The sequence below is a fragment of the Ranitomeya imitator genome, chromosome 3, assembly GCF_032444005.1.
Source record: "Ranitomeya imitator isolate aRanImi1 chromosome 3, aRanImi1.pri, whole genome shotgun sequence".
Classification (NCBI taxonomy): Eukaryota; Metazoa; Chordata; class Amphibia; order Anura; family Dendrobatidae; genus Ranitomeya; species Ranitomeya imitator.
This window is the reverse complement of record NC_091284.1, coordinates 358,675,339-358,689,286: the sequence shown is the minus strand read 5'-3', so window position 1 is coordinate 358,689,286 and position 13,948 is coordinate 358,675,339. Positions and strand designations below refer to the sequence as shown.

At 50.9% G+C, this 13,948-nt stretch overlaps 1 protein-coding gene across 1 annotated transcript in view; it reads right to left on the bottom strand.

Moving 5' to 3' along the window:
- STK40 (serine/threonine kinase 40) overlaps nucleotides 1–12,188 on the bottom strand; it is a 59,332-nt gene extending 47,144 nt beyond the window's left edge. Inside the window, exon 1 of the mRNA XM_069756881.1 lies at nucleotides 12,061–12,188. The gene's annotated coding sequence lies outside the window, so the exon portion shown is untranslated. The remainder of the gene's footprint in view (nucleotides 1–12,060) is intronic.
- Nucleotides 12,189–13,948: the final 1,760 nt, after the last annotated feature.

The following is a 13,948-nucleotide window of genomic DNA, read 5'->3' as shown; positions in this document are numbered from 1 at the left end:
AGAATACCCGACGCGTTAGAATCGGGCCACCATCTAGTGATGGTATATTTTCTCAATAAAGCTATGTTATTTGCAATTTCTGCATACATTTCTAACTTTACGATGAATATTAAACCTATGACAGCAGAGATGATGTTATCATGGCACTAATCGGCAACACGTCAGCTGCTTGTCTGTCTAATGAATGAATTAATTAATTAATGAAATGTGTGTAACGCCAAGACAGCCTGTGTTTATAGGAGCATTAATTGAAGAACAAAGCTCCTTTCTACATCTACTTATTCAGAGAGGTGCGTGGGAACACTTTTATTCCATGCAAACGTGAGGCACAATGCCCAAGTCTGCCTGGAATCCATTTGGAAACACTTCTCAGATCTATAGAAAATGATTATAGAAAAATTAAAAAAAATGGGATTTCTCAGTTCTACTCTGCAGTTGTTTTAGGAATCTCTATTTTTATCACCAGTTTCATACACCGTACATTTAAGAGTAAAATTTTCAGTCTACTCTTATGATAAACCATGAAGCCCAACATCAAATCATATGTTCTACATTTGCCAAAAATCCACACCGAGTTGAATAGTCTTTATAGGCTTATCCACACTAGCCTGCAGTCTCTAGACTTTTTACCTTGGACACCCCCTTTTTCTTAGGGCGTGTGCACGTGACAGGTACTTTAGGAAAATTCCGCTTAGAACCCGCCTGAAAATGACCTAAAAAAAATGCCAAAAAGAATGCACAATGTACAAACGACATGCTATGCATAGGTTCCGTGTATTTGAGTTTGTTAACAGCTTCACGATTCCAAAGCCGTGATGCGCTTAACCCCTTTACCCCCAAGGGTGGTTTGCACGTTAATGACCAGGCCAATTTTTACCATTCTGACCACTGTCCCTGTATGAGGTTATAACTCTGGAACACTTAAACGGATCTCGGTGATCCGGACATTGTTTTCTCGTGACATATTGTACTTCATGATAGAGGTAAAATTTCCTTGACATTGCTTGAGTTTGTGAAAAACACTAATTTGGCGAAGATTTTTGAAAATTTTGCAATTTTCCAACTTCCAAATTTTCATGCCCTTAAATCACAGAGATATGTCACACAAAATACTTAAGTAACATTTCCCACATGTCTACTTTACATCAGCACAATTTTGGAACCAAAATTATTTTTTTTTAGGTAGTTATAAGGGTTAAAAGTTGACCAGCGATTCTCATTTTTACAACACCATTTTTTACAAGTCACTGAGGGGTCTATATATAGAAAATACCCAAGTGTGACACCATTCTAAAAACTGCACCCCTCAAGGTGCTCAAAAAAAACATTCAAGAAGTTTATTAACCCTTCAAGCGATTCACAGGAATTTTTGGAATGTTTAAAAAAAATGAACATTTAACTTATTTTTCACAAAAAATTTACTTCTGATCCAATTTGTTTTATTTTTCCAAGGGTAGCAGGAGAAATTTGACCCCAAAAGTTGTTGTACAATTTGTCCTGAGTACGTTGATACCCCGTATGTGGGAGAAAACTACTGTTTGGGCGCATGGCAGAGCTCGGAAGGGAAGAAGTGGCGTTTTGGAATGCAGACTTTGATGGAATGGTCTGCGGGCGTTATGTTGCATTTGCAGAGCCCCTGATGTACCTAAACAGTAGAAACCCCCACAAGTGACCCCATATTGGAAACTAGACCCCCTAAGGAACTTATCTAGATTGTGGTGATCACTTTTAACTCCAAGTGTGTCACTAAAGTTTATAATGCAGAGCTGTGAAAACAAGAAATTTTTTTTTTAACCACAAAAATGATTTATTAGCCCCCTGTTTTGAATTTTCCCATGGGTAACAGGAGAAATTGGACCCCAAAAGTTGTTGTCCAATTTGTCCTGAGTACGCTGATACCCAATATGTGGTGGTAACCCATTGTTTGGGCGCACAGCAGAGCTCGGAAGGGAAGGAGCGCCGTTTTTTACTTTTTCAACGCAGAATTGTATGGATTGAGATGGGACGTCATGTTGCGTTTGCAGAGCCCCTGATGTGCCTAAACAGTGGAAACCCCCAATTCTAACTCTAGCCCCAACCCCAACTTTAGCCCCAACCCTAGCCCTAATGGGAAAATGGAAATAAATACATTTTTTATTTTATTATTTTTCCCCAACTTAAAGCGGTGATAATGGGGGGCTTGATTTACCATTTATAGCGGGTTTTTGTTTGGCAGCTGTCACACACTAAAAGACTCTTTATTGCAAAAAATATTTTTTGCGTTACCACATTCTGAGAGTTATAATTTTTCCATATTTTGTTCCACAGAGTCATGCGAGGTCTTGTTTTTTGCAGGACGAGTTGACGTTTTTATTGGTATCATTTTCGGGCACATGACTATCGCTTTTTATTCCGATTTTTGTTAGGCAGAATTAACAAAAACTAGCAATTGGTGAATTTCTTTTTTAGGGGGGGGGGGAGGCTCCCTGTATGTTGGCTCGTTTTTGGAGGGACAAGATGACGTTTTCGGTGGTACAGCTCTCCAGCGACCACACAACGACTTGCCAACGATCACGGCCATATCGCTGGTCGTGATCATTGGTAAATCGTTTAGTGTAACGGTACCTTAAGCCAAGTACACAGGATTTACATGTTGGTTTCCTGCAGAATTACCCTATATCTGCAGGTAAAACGCATTTTTGGTTGCTGAACGTTCCCTTTAAATTTTCATGAAATAAAAAAAATTATAGTAAATAACCACATCTTTGAAAAAAAAAAAAAAACAACAATGTACATTTTTAAAGAAACACTCCCACTGACTTTTGTTCAGTTACTGTGTACACGCAAGTAACGTAGTGAGCGCATTAACATACTCCCAACACGGCTTTCTCCAGTGTCGCCCAGCGCTGCTCTTATCTGTCAAAAATGAAAAGTCTGCAGACTTGTGAGTCCTCCCAGCGCGCACACGGTCTGGCAAGTGTGGAGGTCGCACCCAATGTATGCGAGTACGCATATTGCATACATCATACATGACGGCCATTCCCGGTGACTCCTTCACAGAGCCTGCGCTGGGACGATTCACAAGCCTGAGGTCACACGGAGTGACTGCACAACCCCTTTAAGTACAGCTTTAGGAACAGAGCTAAGATTTCCAAAGACAGATCAGCGATATTACAAATGTCTGACTGATTAGCTATATGGATAGGCATTTTATATATTCTTTGGAAAAACACAGTGTGGAGTTAAATGCAGTCAGAAGCAGGAGAGGTGTGTGTGGCAGCATCTCCCTCCCCAGTCAGGTTGTGCCTGCAGCCACAGCAATTGCTTCTTTCACACTTCCGTATTTTCTCTCCCGTCGAAATCCGTCGAGTTTTGAAAAAACAGGATCCTGCAAATTTTTCGGCATTTTCCCATAGACTTGTATTAGCGACGGATGGCCATCCGTTTCATCCGTCGTGCACTAGATCTGTTGGAAAATAGCGGTCCGTCGTGCAGAGAAAACATTAATCGGAACGTTTGCTCTGCACATCGAAAAATCGCTCAGCGACGAGTCCTGCGCTGTCCGTCGTTGGCTATAATGGAAGCCTATGGACGCAGGATCCGTCGCTGACCGTCACACACTGGAATCCAGCGACGGGTCCCGTTTTTTCCACTGTGAGCATGCCTGAAAAGGATTCAAGTCAGGGAAAAAGTCTCCCTCTCCAGAATTTTATGCATTGAATTTCAAATCCTACCACATTCGATGCATCCGTCACATTACATCTGTTTCCCAACGTCCGTCAAGGCGTCGCGCCGACCCATCATGACGGCAGTCTCAAGACGGAAGTGTGAAAGAAGCCTAAGCCATCACTAACCAAAACATTTTTCATTTACAACAGTTCCACACTGAGGACAGACTGGGTTTCCTCGCTTTAGTGCTTTACTCCCGTACTGCAGCTGTGTGCAGATTATTTCCGTGCACGGCCATGTGAGCAGCAAGACAGCTTTGAGTTCACTTTTCAATCAGGTACTAAACCTCTACAGATTGGTTTTTGCAGCCCCATGACTGATTTTTTATTAAACAAACAAATAGCTATAGTAGATAAATACCCAAGATGTGTAAGTGCAGATAAAACTACTACCAATGCAAGCAGATTACCACATATCGGAATACAATGGCAGCTTGATAAAACATTTCTCATTTTGCAGGTTGAAGAGAAAAATAAAAAGACAAACGGATTATGAGCCAGGCCTACTACTCCCACGGGCTCTCGAGTAAAACCGAAACTAAGAGCACGATATTTATGGCACCCATGAGTAAACATAGGAAGCTGGACTGTCACCACAAACCAAGTCAGCAACTAATAAAAACATGTGTCATGGATTTCCATGAGAAAAAAAAACTGTACAGATCAACTCATTACATCCTCGGATTGGTTACACTGCAATGCCCCCAGACACTAATCTTACGGCAGACCCTACAGAAATAGGGTACTGCCGATGTGCCTCCCCCCCCGACGGCCACCATCACAGACCCTCACTACACAATATAGCGAAGCTGTTCACAACTAGTAACAATGCCTCAGTCATCGGATATATATGGGTCTAGGGTCACCCACATACAGTGCTCTCTGCGGAGAATCACATAAGGGATTCGAGCAGAAACCCATAAAACCCAAACCCTGCCAAACTGTCCAAGGGGTCTCCATCAATCTGATAACAGTGAATAGCTACGTCGGAGCACAACACCGCAATCCCCATGTAGTGCTCAGCAGACCGCAGAATGCAAAGAGGTAAAACCTGCTACAAATCTACATGGAAAACGGTTATTTCAGGTGTCTATAGCACAGCCCTTCTCATGACTCCTATTCCTCGGCCAGTGGCTTCCCAAGCGCGAGCCTAATATGAACGCTCCCTCTGCAAACATGCCCGTGCCACTATACAGCAGCTCACTGCAGCCTCCACACACCAGCGCGTGTATGCCAGTAATGTACATCACAACTGTGCCATTACACACTAACAGAGCATCACTGAGGATTGGCGCAGACATAGCAGATCTGGCAAGGGCTGTGGCATGAGGATCTGGAGGCCTCGCTTCTTGGCCACTTTATTAAGATACCGACTCATGTCGTTTGGGAAGCCTTCTGCATTTCCTCTGCTACCTTGGCCGGTGTTCCCTGTAGGTGACAGGATTAAAGCGCCATCGCTGGCAGATCATTTCACTGCTCCTAGCCACCGACAGCTGAAATTAATGGCCATGGCGGCATGAAGGGGCGCGTGACAGCTCTCACTGCCGCCCATCAAACTACCCTGAACACATAAAAGCCATTACTATTATATTCTCATGAGTCTCCACAAAAGCTTCAGTAACAACTAGAGGAGCAGGAACGGTGTACTCTCAAAGTTAACCCTGTTAATCCCAACGACTAGCATTCGACTTAATCAAGCTCTCAAACATATAAGAACATTCTTCAGATGAAAAACAAACTTAAGCTAAACAAACAGTATAAAGCCAAATGCAGAAGACGACTATATGGAGGAAACAGCACTGTACAAGCACCAAGGACACAACAACCAACCCTGTCTCTGGTGAACAGCTGGGCACCTAGAAAGCGACCTACTGCAGCAATTCCATCCCCCTAAGGGTATGTTCACACGTTCAGGATTTCCATCCTTTTTTTTTCCTGACTGTTTTTTAAAAAACTGCAGCTCTTGGCAGAAAACGCAGGTCCTTTTTTTGGTCCTTTTTTGGTCCGTTTTTGATGCGTTTTTTGATGCGTTTTTTGATGCGTTTTTTTTATGCAGTTTTCTAGCCAGAGTCTGTGTGTTTTCTAGGAATTTTTTTAGGGTTAAAATGGCTGAAAATACCCTAACCCTACCCCTAACCCTAACCCTACCCCTAACCCTAACCCTACCCCTAACCCTACCCCTACCCCTATTCTAACCTTAGTGAAAAAAAAAAAAAAAAAAAATTCTTTATTTTTTTTATTGTCCCTACCTATGGGGGTGACAAAGGGGGGGGGGTGTCATTTACTATTTTTTTATTTTGATCACTGAGATAGGTTATATCTCAGTGATCAAAATGCACTTTGGAACGAATCTGCCGGCCGGCAGATTCGGCGGGCGCACTGCGCATGCGCCCGCCATATCTGCCGGCCGGCAGATTCGGCGGGCGCACTGCGCATGCGCCCGCCATTTTGCAAGATGGCGGCGCCCAGGGAGAAGACGGCCGGACGGACACCGGGACGCCGGGTGAGTATAAGGGGGGGAGATTAGGGCACGGGGGGGGCATCAGAGCACTGGGGGGGGGCATCGGAGCACTGGGGGGGGGCATCGGAGCACGGGGGGGCGGGATCGGAGCACGGGGGGGGCAGCCACACTCCGCCCACGCACTTCCGCCCGCTCCCCGCACTTCCTGCTGCAGCGGTTCTGCACATCAAACCGCAGTAAAACCCGCAGATATATTTTTGATCTGCGGGTTTTACTGCGGTTTGGACCTCACAATGGAGGTCTATGGGTGCAGAACCGCTGCGGCTCCGGAAAAAGAATTGACATGCTCCTTCTTTTTTCCGGGAGCTATTCAGCGCGTCTTTTTTTTTACAATTTCCGGACCATGTGCACAGTGTGTCCTGTTTTCCATAGGGTACAGTGTACTGTACCCTGCATGGAAAACAGCCGCGGAACCGCAGCGGCAAAACCGCCGCGGTTCCGCGGTAAAAAACGCACTGTGTGAACATGGCCTAAAGCACCTCGCGTGGAGGCAGGGTGCACACATTGCATGGACCAGAAGAACGCAAACAGGGGCTTCACAACCCAACTGAAGGCTCTGCACTATATGAGTACATAGATAATTACATGAACCTGACGTAGTGATCTGCTGATCCCCGCAGGTCCAGGTCCTCCAAAACTAGGCATCAGGAGGGAATGCTGCGTGCTGTAGTTAAAAGCTGTGATGATGGAGCGGGTCAAAGTCAAGAGATCCCGTCTATAATGTCCATTTGCACATACAGGCAAAGAACTAATGAACAGAGGTAGTTTACACAGAAGACCTCCCTTTAAAGAGGATGCTCATAACCCACACTTACATTGTATAACAGCGCCACTTGTGGTTGCAGGGAGTAATGCCATTTGCATAACTGTGCGCGTGTATTTGGGACATTGTTAGCCACACTATAATAACAATATCGTCATACTTTCCAATGAGGAGAAATAACTGAGTAAATAGGATTTCTGCACTTTTCTATAAATAAAAAGCTTCTTATTCCTTATAAGTAGGGCATTCCGCAGCACGCTGGCATCACAGACACTGCGGCCATATGACCCACGGCCTCCGCACTCACTGCTCCAGCACGCTGGCATCACAGACACTGCGGCCATATGACCCACGGTCTCCGCACTCACTGCTCCAGCACGCTGGCATCACAGACACTGCGGCCATATGACCCACGGCCTCCGCACTCACTGCTCCAGCACGCTGGCATCACAGACACTGCGGCCATATGACCCACGGTCTCCGCACTCACTGCTCCAGCACACTGGCATCACAGACACTGCGGCCATATGACCCACGGTCTCCGCACTCACTGCTCCAGCACGCTGGCATCACAGACACTGCAGCCATATGACCCACGGTCTCCGCACTCACTGCTCCAGCACACTGGCATCACAGACACTGCGGCCATATGACCCACGGTCTCCGCACTCACTGCTCCAGCACGCTGGCATCACAGACACTGCGGCCATATGACCCACAGTCTCCGTACTCACTGCTCCAGCACACTGGCATCACAGACACTGCGGCCATATGACCCACGGTCTCCGTACTCACTGCTCCAGCACACTGGCATCACAGACACTGCGGCCATATGACCCACAGTCTCCGTACTCACTGCTCCAGCACACTGGCATCACAGACACTGCGGCCATATGACCCACGGTCTCCGCACTCACTGCTCCAGCACGCTGGCATCACAGACACTGCGGCCATATGACCCACAGTCTCCGCACTCACTGCTCCAGCACACTGGCATCACAGACACTGCGGCCATATGACCCACAGTCTCCGCACTCACTGCTCCAGCACACTGGCATCACAGACACTGCGGCCATATGACCCACAGTCTCCGTACTCACTGCTCCAGCACACTGGCATCACAGACACTGCGGCCATATGACCCACGGTCTCCGTACTCACTGCTCCAGCACACTGGCATCACAGACACTGCGGCCATATGACCCACAGTCTCCGTACTCACTGCTCCAGCACACTGGCATCACAGACACTGCGGCCATATGACCCACGGTCTCCGTACTCACTGCTCCAGCACACTGGCATCACAGACACTGCGGCCATATGACCCACGGTCTCCGTACTCACTGCTCCAGCACACTGGCATCACAGACACTGCGGCCATATGACCCACGGTCTCCGCACTCACTGCTCCAGCACACTGGCATCACAGACACTGCGGCCATATGACCCACAGTCTCCGTACTCACTGCTCCAGCACACTGGCATCACAGACACTGCGGCCATATGACCCACGGTCTCCGCACTCACTGCTCCAGCACACTGGCATCACAGACACTGCGGCCATATGACCCACGGTCTCCGCACTCACTGCTCCAGCACGCTGGCATCACAGACACTGCGGCCATATGACCCACAGTCTCCGTACTCACTGCTCCAGCACACTGGCATCACAGACACTGCGGCCATATGACCCACGGTCTCCGCACTCACTGCTCCAGCACACTGGCATCACAGACACTGCGGCCATATGACCCACGGTCTCCGCACTCACTGCTCCAGCACACTGGCATCACAGACACTGCTGCCATATGATCCACGGTCTCCGCACTCACTGCTCCAGCACGCTGGCATCACAGACACTGCGGCCATATGATCCACGGTCTCCGCACTCACTGCTCCAGCACGCTGGCATCACAGACACTGCAGCCATATGACCCACGGTCTCCGCACTCACTGCTCCAGCACGCTGGCATCACAGACACTGCGGCCATATGACCCACGGTCTCCGCACTAACTGCTCCAGCACACTGGCATCACAGACACTGCGGCCATATGACCCACAGTCTCCGTACTCACTGCTCCAGCACACTGGCATCACAGACACTGCGGCCATATGACCCACGGTCTCCGTACTCACTGCTCCAGCACACTGGCATCACAGACACTGCAGCCATATGACCCACGGTCTCCGCACTCACTGCTGCAGCACACTGGCATCACAGACACTGCAGCCATATGACCCACGGTCTCCGCACTCACTGCTCCAGCACACTGGCATCACAGACACTGCAGCCATATGACCCACGGTCTCCGCACTCACTGCTCCAGCACACTGGCATCACAGACACTGCGGCCATATGACCCACGGTCTCCGCACTCACTGTTCCAGCACACTGGCATCACAGACACTGCAGCCATATGACCCACGGTCTCCGCACTCACTGCTCCAGCACACTGGCATCACAGACACTGCGGCCATATGACCCACGGTCTCCGCACTCACTGTTCCAGCACACTGGCATCACAGACACTGCTGCCATATGACCCACGGTCTCCGCACTAACTGCTCCAGCACACTGGCATCACAGACACTGCGGCCATATGATCCACGGTCTCCGCACTCACTGCTCCAGCACGCTGGCATCACAGACACTGCAGCCATATGACCCACGGTCTCCGCACTCAATGCTCCAGCACACTGGCATCACAGACACTGCGGCCATATGACCCACGGTCTCCGCACTAACTGCTCCAGCACACTGGCATCACAGACACTGCGGCCATATGACCCACGGTCTCCGTACTCACTGCTCCAGCACACTGGCATCACAGACACTGCGGCCATATGACCCACGGTCTCCGTACTCACTGCTCCAGCACACTGGCATCACAGACACTGCAGCCATATGACCCACGGTCTCCGTACTCACTGCTCCAGCACACTGGCATCACAGACACTGCGGCCATATGACCCACGGTCTCCGCACTCACTGCTCCAGCACACTGGCATCACAGACACTGCGGCCATATGACCCACGGTCTCCGCACTAACTGCTCCAGCACGCTGGCATCACAGACACTGCTGCCATATGACCCACGGTCTCCGCACTAACTGCTCCAGCACGCTGGCATCACAGACACTGCAGCCATATGACCCACGGTCTCCGCACTAACTGCTCCAGCACACTGGCATCACAGACACTGCGGCCATATGACCCACGGTCTCCGTACTAAATGCTCCAGCACACTGGCATCACAGACACTGCTGCCATATGACCCACGGTCTCCGTACTCACTGCTCCAGCACACTGGCATCACAGACACTGCGGCCATATGACCCACGGTCTCCGTACTCACTGCTCCAGCACACTGGCATCACAGACACTGCTGCCATATGACCCACGGTCTCCGCACTCACTGCTCCAGCACACTGGCATCACAGACACTGCGGCCATATGACCCACGGTCTCCGTACTAAATGCTCCAGCACACTGGCATCACAGACACTGCTGCCATATGACCCACGGTCTCCGCACTCACTGCTCCAGCACACTGGCATCACAGACACTGCGGCCATATGACCCACGGTCTCCGCACTCACTGCTCCAGCACACTGGCATCACAGACACTGCGGCCATATGACCCACGGTCTCCGCACTCACTGCTCCAGCACACTGGCATCACAGACACTGCTGCCATATGACCCACGGTCTCCGCACTCACTGCTCCAGCACACTGGCATCACAGACACTGCGGCCATATGACCCACGGTCTCCGCACTCACTGCTCCAGCACACTGGCATCACAGACACTGCGGCCATATGACCCACGGTCTCCGCACTCACTGCTCCAGCACACTGGCATCACAGACACTGCTGCCATATGACCCACGGTCTCCGCACTAACTGCTCCAGCACACTGGCATCACAGACACTGCGGCCATATGACCCACGGTCTCCGTACTCACTGCTCCAGCACACTGGCATCACAGACACTGCTGCCATATGACCCACGGTCTCCGCACTCACTGCTCCAGCACACTGGCATCACAGACACTGCGGCCATATGACCCACGGTCTCCGTACTAAATGCTCCAGCACACTGGCATCACAGACACTGCGGCCATATGACCCACGGTCTCCTCACTCACTGCTCCAGCACACTGGCATCACAGACACTGCAGCCATATGACCCACGGTCTCCGCACTCACTGCTCCAGCACACTGGCATCACAGACACTGCAGCCATATGACCCACGGTCTCCGCACTCACTGCTCCAGCACACTGGCATCACAGACACTGCGGCCATATGACCCACGGTCTCCGCACTCACTGCTCCAGCACTGCAGACACTGTGTGACTCATGCTGCCCCCAATGCTAGTAGATAACCGCTCGCTATTAGAACAGTGCTCCGAAAATCAGCTAACGGCAGTGTAACATGAGGAGCAGCGGGACAGGCTCTTTGTTCCAGCCTGAGCAGGAGAACCCGCTATTACCGCCATCATATCCCACAGATATTAGCACAGTCCTCACTGGCTCTGGAGTGTGGGGGGAACACGAACTCCTTGCAGATGTTGTCCTTGGTGGGATCTGACCCAGGACCCCCAGCGCTGCACAGCTGCCATTACTACAGGATCAGATTAAGGCAAACACCAACCAAATCAGAGGATCAATGACCAGCGGGTGGGGGGCAAAGCCTGACCTGGCATACCCTAGTGATGTGCCACACTGCTGGATGCTGGCACAGGGGTGGCAGGTGCCCAGCAGACCCGCCATTGGCTTGGCATGTATGTGTATTTCAGAAGGGGAAAACAACATGGGGACAGTTGTGGGAACAAAAGACTGGGCATGCCGGAATGCAACACGTCTGATCCCCGGCAGCAGGTGAGGATCCCACCCATACACTGCACCCTGCTCCGGGCAGCGCAGAGGACTGACTGCAGCCCTGCCTGGCGGTCCGCAGACGTGCACTGCTGTGCACAAGGCTGGAGCGTAGGACACCCGGGCACAGCGCTCCTCTGCCGCTGTTATCCCCGCCCAAACGTGGTGTGCACCGTTCTGCCCTCACCTGGAACGCAGCACTCGGTCCACCTCACTCCGGACTCATGCCCAGTGACTCGCACAGAAAGCGACACTCAGGCAGGCCTCCGCCGCCGACCATTAAGCCCGGCTTTCCATCGCTGCGCACTTGACAACGGAAATGACGCACACCTATCGCCAACCAATCACGTTGAGTGTGTGATCTTCCAGTCAGCTGGATAGTCAAGGGACAGCTTCTCCTATTGGTTACAAGCAATCCGTTTGTTGCCAATGTAAGACACACCTACACACTCTCCAGTGTGATGACGTCATCGTGTAGCGGCGTTGTAATGGAGGCGGCGGTGATTGGCTGCTGACAACTCATACTATTACTGCAGCTGTATGGAGGGAGCTGCATGGTGTGAGTTGTGTGGACGGAAGTTGTATAGTGGGGGCTGTATGGAGGGGGCTGCATGAAGGGAAGCTGTGTGGTGTAAGGTGCATGGAGGGAACTGCAAGGAAGGGGCTGTATGGAGGGGAGCTGTAAGGTGGGGGGCTGCATGGAGGCAAGCTGTATGAAGGCAAGCTGCAAGGAGGAGGCTGCATGGAGGGAAATGTATGGTGTGAGTTGTATGGTGGTGGCTGCATGGAGAGCGCTGTATCCTCAAACCTCACTACCAAAATGCTTGTGCATGCCCTAATCATCTCCCGCCTCGACTACTGCAACATCCTCCTTTGTGGCCTACCTTCTAAGACTCTCGCACCCCTCCAGTCCGTTCTTAACTCTGCTGCCCAACTAATTAATCTCTCTCCTACACTCCTGCTTCCCCTGTTTGCAAATCCCATCACTAGCTCCCAATTTCCCAGCGTATCCAGTTTAAACTACTAACGCTGACCTACAAAGCCATCCATAACCTTTCTCCATATGTTTCCGAACTAGTCTCTCAATATCTTCCCTCATGTAATCTCCGGTCCTCCCAAGACCTCCTCTCCTCCACGCTTATTCGCTCCTCACTCAATCACCTCCAAGACTTCTCCCGAATATCCCCCATCCTCTGGAATTCTGTGCCGCAACATGTCCAGTTAGACTACTTTCACACTAGCATCGGATCTGTCCCGTCGCAGTGCGTCGGGCCATGATTCCGACGCTAGCGGTGAATGCGCCGCACAACGGAGGCAGCAGATGCATTTTTCCGGCGCATCCGCTACCCCATTTGTGAGGTGCGGGGAGGTGGGGACGGAGTTCCGGCCGCGCATGCGCGGTCGGAAAAAGCGGTCCGTCGGCAGCAAAAAACATTACATGTAATGCTTTTTGCTCCCGGCGGTCTGCCACAACACGGCACAACCGTCGCATGACGGTTGTGACGTGTGTCAATGCGTCGGTAATGTTAGAGGGAAGCTGTATGGTAGGGTGGCTGTATGGAGGGGCGCTGTATGGTGTGAGCTGCATGGAGGGAGTTGTATGGAGGGGGCTATATAGAGGGGAGCTGTATGGACGGAGCTTCAAAGAAGGGGCTGCATGGAGGAGCTGAATGATGGGGGCCGTATGGTGGGGGCTGTATGGAGGGACGTTTTATGGTGGGGGCTGTATGGAGGCGAGCTGCAAAGGGGGTTGTATGGTGGGGGTGTGCGTGGAGGAGAGCTGTATGGTGTGAGCTGCATGAGGGAGTGCAAGGAAGTGGCTTTATGGAGGCAAGCTGTATGGTGGGGAGTTGTATGGTGGGGGCTGCATGGAGGGAGCTGCAAGGTAGGGGCTGTGTGAAGGCGAGCGGCAAAGGGGCTGTGTGAAGGCGAGCGGCAAAGGGGCTGCATGGAGGGGAGCTGAATGGTGGGGGCTGTATGGAGGGAAGCTGAATTGTGGGGGCTGTATGGAGGGGAGCTGCATGGAGGGAATCTTTATGGAGGGAAGTTGTATGGTGGGGGCTGCATGGAGAGGA